The sequence below is a fragment of the Aotus nancymaae genome, unplaced genomic scaffold (assembly GCF_030222135.1).
Source record: "Aotus nancymaae isolate 86718 unplaced genomic scaffold, 86718_ANA_hifiasm-v0.15.2.pri h1tg000049l, whole genome shotgun sequence".
In the NCBI taxonomy this organism is placed as follows: Eukaryota; Metazoa; Chordata; class Mammalia; order Primates; family Aotidae; genus Aotus; species Aotus nancymaae.
Genome location: NW_026988463.1, coordinates 28,714,658 through 28,722,479, shown reverse-complemented (window position 1 = coordinate 28,722,479; position 7,822 = coordinate 28,714,658).

Below are 7,822 nucleotides of genomic sequence, written 5' to 3'. Positions count from 1 at the left end.
ACATGCAGTATTATCTTTTTTGATACCTGGCTTATTTCACTTAACACAACGCCCTTCAGTTTCATTCATGTTGCTGCAAAGGACAGAATCTTATCATTTTTATGACTGGGTAGTATTTCATTGTGTATATGTGCCACATTTGTAAATTCATTTATGCGCTGATAGACACTTAGGCTGATTCCATGTCTTAGCTCTTGCAAATAGTACTAGATATGGAAGTGGAGATGTCTCTTCAATATACTGATTTCTGTTTTGGGGATTGTAAGGCCGATTGCCTCGCTGGGAGCTCGGACACACACACCCCCCACTTTTTTTCCAAGTGCTCGGACATGTCCACCCCCTTGCACAGCCTAGCCTTCCCTTAAAAAACCCCACCAAGATGCAAATGAAGACTTGTAAACCTACCCAATAGCAGTCGAGTCTTGTATGCAAACGAAGTCTTGTAACTCTAGCCAAAAGTAGTCGATGTTAATTTTTATTCTCTTTGCAACTTTTTATCTCAGATGTTAAACTATTGTCTTAGTCTGTTTATACTGCTATAGAAAAATACTTGAGACTAGGAAATTTGTAAATAATGGAAATTTCTCATTGTTCTGGAGGCAGAGAAGTTCAAGATCAAGGCACTGGTAAGTTTGTTGTCATGTAAAAATTATTTTCTACTTCCCATGGCATCTTACTGCTGTATTCTCAAATGGTGAAAGGCAAATGGGCAAAAGGACCAAACACTGTGTGAAGCCTCTGTTGTATTGGCATTCATCCCAGTTACAGAGAGAAACCCTTACGACTTATTCACCTCCTAAAAGTCCAATCTGTCAATATTATTGCATTGGAGATTAAGCTGCAACATGAATTTTAAAGAAGGCACAAACATTTAGACCCCAGCAGCTGTCTATTTTGTCTATTTTTGTCTAAAGTTCAATCATAATCTTATTCCCAGGTTACTATGTTGCTGCAGTTGTTTTTAATCTCCTAAACAATATTTGAGCAAGGATCACTACTTTTCTCTTCTGATTTCTCAGCTATGCAAAACAGAAATGAGTGCCTTGTTTCAATATTTCAGGTATCCCTGAGACAAGTGTGAATATGCAAACACATAATTTGTGAGTAGGGTCTTCTCTTCTCCTTCTGTGACCAGGTACTAGGATGCCACACTGGAAAAACATGTTGCTGTCTTAACAACTGTGGCTAAGGCAGAGAGAAAATAAGGCAATTGCAATGAAAACATACACCACTATTTTCTATCATTTTTAAGTTGTCTTTTATTTTATTCAGCATTTGCTTCATTGCTCCAGGCTGATCTGTTCTGTAGAGTTCTGTACAGTTTGGCTTGGACATTTTTGGTTTATTTTGTGATGGTTTTGTGGTGAGAATAATACCTTGCAGTTCCCTACCCCATATTTTTGATGATACCTATTTTATTCTTTTTGATGCTATTGTAAATGTAATAGTGTTTATTTTTCAGAATGATTATGGCTAGGATACAGGAATAAAATATTGTTATTGTGCTGATATTGTTTGCTAAACTTTAGTTTTAATAGTTATTTTATCATTTTCTTAAAGGTTTTATGTATCAGTCCACCTGCACATAAATAGTATTACATTTTGTTTTCCAAGTTACATACTTTTTAATAATTTGTGACCAAATGTTCTGGCTAAAACTATCAGCATGATATTCAGTAGAAGTGGCAAAATTAGGCATTTTTATCTTTCTTCCAATTCCAAGAAGAGAGAGTTTGGTGTTCAACCATTGAATATGATCTTAGCTGTGTGGTTCTCATAAATTACCTGTATCAGGTTGCAGAACTCTCTTCTATTTCTAATTTATTGAGTGTTTTTTTTCCATTAATGGCTATTAGATTTTGTAAAATGCCTATCACGCATCAATTAAAATTGTCTTTCTTTGTTAATGTGGTGTATTGCATATTAAATTGATTGATATTTTATGTTGAAATACATTTCCATTCCTAGAATAAAGCCCATGTGTTCTTGATATATAACATTTTAATTATCCCCTGAATTAAATTTCCTATCATTGTATTTATTATTTTTACATTTACATTTGTAAGGGAGGTTGGTATGATGTTTTCTATTTTCTAGTGTCTTTTATAGCCTTGATATCAAGGCAATCATAACATCATAAAATGAGTCAGGAAGCATTTTCTCCTTCTGTTTGTGCAGAGGAGATTTAGAAGAGTAGTCGATTCTTTTATAAATGTTTGGTAGAATTCAGTGAAGCCATCTGGGCCTGGCCTTCTCTTAGTGGAGCACTTCCTGTTTGTGGATTTGATTTCTTGCATCAGATTTGCCTCATTCTCATTATATTTTCTGTTTCTAATGTCACTTTTTGTATTTTCTTTGCCTATTTTAATCTAGTTTTTTGGCATACAGTTGTTCATAATATCCTCTTTTTATCCTCCTTATTTCTATAAGGCCTGTAGTTATGTAACATCTTTTATTAGTCATTTTATTAACTCAATTCTTCTCTCCCTTCTTTAGCCAAAATTTGTTGACATTAAAAATCTTCATTGGGAGGCCGAGGCGGGTGGATCATGAGGTCAAGAGATCGAGGCCATCCTGGTCAACATGGTGAAACCCCCGTCTCTACTAAAAATACAAAAGTTAGCTGGGCGTGATGGCGCATGCCTGTAATCCCAGCTACTCGGGAGGCTGAGGCAGGAGAATCACTTGAACCCAGGAGGCAGAGGTTGCGGTGAGCCGAGATCTCGCCATTGCACTCCAGCCTGGGTAACAAGAGCGAAACTCCGCCTCAAAAAAAAAAATCTTCAAAAAGGTTTTGATTAATGTTTTGTCTTTGGATACTGTGTTTATCTGATCTCAGCTCTAATTTTATTACCCTCATGTCAGTTTACATTTAATTTATTCTTTTACTTATTCATTTAGGTAGAGAGTTAGGCTAATATAAATCTCTCTTTTTGATGTAAACATTAACAGTTATAAATTTGCCTGTTTTTGCTGTATTTCTTAAATTTTGGTAGGTTAATTTTTAACATTATTTGTATCAAAGTATTTTTAAATGTTCATTATTGGCTGGGTGTGGTGCCTCACACCTTTAATCCCAGCACTTTGGGAGTCTGAGGTGGGCAGATCACTTGAGGTAAGGAGTTCCAGACCAGACTGGCCAACATGGTGAAACCCCGTCTCTACTAAAGATACAAAAAATTAGCCAGTCGCCTGTAATCTCAGCTACTCAGGAGGCTGAGGCAGGAGAATCACTTGAACCCAGGAGGCGGAGGTTGCAGTGAGCCAAGATCGTGTCACTGCACTCCAGCCTAGGTGACAGAGTGAGACTCCATCTCAAAAACAAAAATTATGATTTCTCTTTCTTTGAGTGTGTTGTTTTATTTAAATCTATTTACAAATTTTCTAGTTTTCCTTTTCATATTGATTTCTCATGTTATTCCATTTGACCAGAGAAAATTCTTTGTATAATTATAATCATTTTTAATTTCAGAGCTGTTTTGTGACCTAATAATATATAATGTATCCTGGAAATTGTTCCATGTGCACTTGAAAAGTAAGTATTCTGCTTTTATTGTGGGGGTGGCTAGAGTGTTTCATGTATGTATTTCTTAGGTCTAGTTTGATCATAGTGTTGTACTGGTCCCCTATTACTTACTGATGGTCTGTCTGATGGCCAGTGTCTATTTATTGTTGAAAGCATGGTACTGAGGTATTTATTTTTTACTGTAGAATTGTTCATTTTCTCTCAATTCTGTCATTTTTAACATTGTATGTTTAATATATTTCATATATTTGAGGGTCCTTCTGTAACATATGCATATGCTAATAACTGTTATATCTTCTTAGTGGATTGACCCTATTATCAATACATAATGCTCTTTGTTTCTTGTTACAACTTTGAGGTAAAGGCTGTTATTTTCTGATATTAGGATACCGACCACCTTTCCTTTGGTGACTATTTGCATGTAATACCCTTTACGGTTCTTTCACTTTTAAACAATTTGAGCTTTTCAATGTTATTTAGACAGCATATGGTTAAATGATGGTTTCTCTTATCCATTCTGTGGTGTTCATTGAATAGCTTAACCCATTTATATTAAAGTAATTCCTCACACGAAAGGACTCTCTCATTTTTCTATTCATTTTCTGTATGTGCTAAACCATGTTTTGGCCCTTTTTCCCTACATTACTCCCTTCTCTGGTATTCTATTTGTAGTCTATTACTTCGATTCTCTTCTTTCTTTTTAAAGAGTTTATTTTAGGTTCAGAGGTACATGTGCAGATTTGTTATACAGGTAACTTGTGTGTCACAGGAATTTGGCGTACAGATTGTTTCATCAACCAGATAATAAACATGGTACCTGAGAGGTAGTTTTTGTCCCCATCCTACTCCTACCCTCCACGTTCTAGTAGGTCCTGATGTCTGCTCTTCCCTTCTTTGTATCCATACATATTCAATGTTTACTTCCCGTAATAAATGAGAACATGTGATATTTGGTTTTCTGTTCCTGTGCTAGTTAACTTAAGATAATGGCCTCCAGCTCCATCTATGTTGCTGCAAACGACATGATATTAATTTTTATAGTTGTGCAGTATTCCATAGTGTATATGTATTATGTTTTCTTTATCCTATCACTGATGGACATATAGACTGATTCCATGTCTTTGCTATTGTGAATAGTGCTGTGATGAACATATATGTGCATGTGTCTTTGTGGTAGAACAATTTACATTCCTTTGGGTATATACCCAATAAGGGGATTATGAGGTTGAATGGCAATTCTTCCTTGAGTTCTTTCAGAAATTGCCAAACTGCTTTCCACAGTGGCTGAAGTAATTTACGTTCCCACCAGCCATATATAAGCATTCCCTTTTCTCCACAACTCTGCCAGCATCTTTTTTCTTTTTAACTTTTTAATAAAAGCCATTCTGACTCGTGTGAGATGGTATCTTATTGTGGTTTTGATTTGCATTTCTCTAATGATTACTGATGAGCATTTTTTCATATGCTCATTGACTGTGTGTGTCTTGAGAAGTGTCTGTTCATGTCCTTTGCCCACTTATTAATGGGATTTTTGTTTTTTACTTCTACTGTATTCAAGTTTCTTATGTATTCTGAATATTAGACCTTGGTCAGATGCATAGTTTGCAAATATAATTTTCCCATCCTGTGGTTTGCCTATTTATTCTGTTGATAGTTCCCTTTTCTGTTCAGAAGCTCTTTAGTTTAATTGGGTCCCATTTGTCAATTTTTATTTTTGTTACAATTGCTTTTGATGTCTTTATCATAATAAAATATTTGCCAAGGCCTATGTCCAGAATGGTATAGCTTAGGTTATGTTCAGGGTTTTTTAAAACCTGACATATCAAAAGTTTTAGATTTTACATTTACGTATTTAATTCACTTTGAGTTGATTTTTGTATATGGTGTAAGGGATGGGTCCAGTTTTAGTCGTCTGTACATGGCTAGCTCATTATCCCAGTACCATTTTTGCATAGGGAGTCTTTTCCTCTTTGCTTGTTTTGGTCAATTTTATTGAAGATGAGAAGATTGAAGGTATATGGCATTATTTCTGGATCTCTATTTTGTTCCATTGGTCTATGTGTCTACTTTTGTACCAGTACCATGGTGTTTTAGTTACTGTATAATATAGTTTGAAGTCAGGGAATGTGATGTCTCCAGCTTTGTTCATTTTTCTTAGGTTTACCTTGGCTACTTGGAATTTTTTGTTTCATATGGATTTTAAAACAGTTATTTCTAACTCTATGAAGAATGCCATTGGCAGTTTGATAGAAATAGCATTAAATCTGTAAATTGTCGTGAGCAGCATGGCCATTTTAACAATATTGATTCTTTCTAAGAGCATGAAATGTTTTTCTGTTTGTTTGTGTCATCTCTAATTACTTTGAGGAGTGTTTTGCAGTTCTCATTGTGGAAATCTTTTACATAATTTGTTAGCTGCATAGATTTTTTTTTCTTTTTGTTGCTCCTGTGAATAGAATTGCATTTTTGAGTTGGCTGTCAGTTTGGATGTTTTTGGTGTATGGGAATGCTACTGATTTTTGTCCATTGATTTTGTATCCTAAGATTTGCTGAAGTTTATCAAATCTAGGAATTTTGGGGGAGTCTAGGGGGTTTCCTAGGTATAGAATTATATTGTCTACAAACAGTGATAGTTTAACTTCCTCTCTTCCTATTTGGATGCCTTTTATTTCTTTCTCATGCCTGATTTCTGTGACTAAGACTTCCAGTACTATATTGAATAGAAGTGATAGGAGAGGGCATCCCCGTCTTGTTCCGGTTCTCTTAGGGAATGCCCCTGGCTTTCGCTCATTTAGGATAATGCTGGCTGTGAGTTTGTCATAGAAGAGTTTTATTATTTAACGTTTCTTCAATGCCTAATTTGTTTACAGTTTTTAACATTAAGGAGTGTTAAATAGCATCAAAAGCTTTTTTTCTGCATCTATTGAGATGATCATGTAGTTTTTGGTTTGGGTTCTGTTTATGTGGTGAATCACTTTTTTTGATTTGTGTATGCTGAACCAACCTTGCATCCCAGGGATAAAGCCTACTTGATCATGGTGAATTAACTTTTTGATGTGCTGCTAAATTCTGTTTACTAGTATTTTATTGAGGATATTTCTATCTATGTTCATCAAGAATATTGGCCTGAAATTTTCTTTCTTTGCTGTGTTTCTGTCAGGTTTTGATATGATAATAATGTTGGCCTCATAGAATGAGTTAGAGAAGAGTCCTTCCTCCTCAGTTTTTAAAACTAATTTCAATAGGAATGGTACCAGTTCTTGTTTACACATCTAGTTAAATTTCACTGTGAATCCATTGGATCCTGGGACTTTTCTGGTGGGTAGTCATTTTCTTACTGATTGGAACTCATTATTGGTCTGTTCAGGGATTCAATTTCTTCCCGGTGCAGTCTTGGGAGGCTGTATGTTTATAGGAATGTATCTATTTCTTCCAGGTTTTCTAGCTTGTGTGCACAGAAGTTTGTGGTTGTCTCTTAGGATATTTTGTATTTGTGTGGCATCAATGGTTTTCTAGCTTGTATGCACAGAAATTTGTAGTTGTCTCTTAGGGTATTTTGTATTTCTGTGAAATCAGTGGTATTGTCCCCCTTTTCTTTTGATTCTTTATTTGAAACTTTTCTTTTTTTCTACTCTTCTAGCTAGTGGTCTACCTAACTTATTAATTTTTTTAAATAACCAACTTCTGAATTTTGATTATATGGGCTTTTATGGTCTCCGTTTCCTTCAGTTCAGATCTGATTTTGGTTACTACTTGTCTTCTACTGGCTCTGGGGTTGGTTTGCTCTTATTTCTCTAGTTCCGCCAGTTGTGATGTTAGACTGTCAATTTCAGATCTTTATAACTTTTTGATGTGGGTGTTTAGTGTATAAACTTCTCTCTTAACACTGCTTTAGCTGTGTCCCAGAGATTCTGGTATGTTGTATCTTTATTGATGTTCTGTCTGATGGTCAGTGTCTATTTATTGTTGAAAGTGTGGTATTGAGGTATTTATTTGTTACTGTAGAACTGTTCATTTTCTCTTGAATTCTGTCAATTTTTAACATTGTATATTTAATATATTTCATATATTTGAGGGTTCTTCTGTAACATATGCATATGCTTATAATTTTTATATCTTCTTACTGGATTGACCCTACTATCAATACATAATGCTCTTTGTCTCTTGTTACAACTTTGATGTAAAGCCTGTTATTTTCTGATATTAGGATACTGACCACCTTTCCTCTGGTTAATATTTGCATGTAATATCCTTTTTGATTCTTTCACTTTTAAACAATTTGTGCTTTTCAATGTT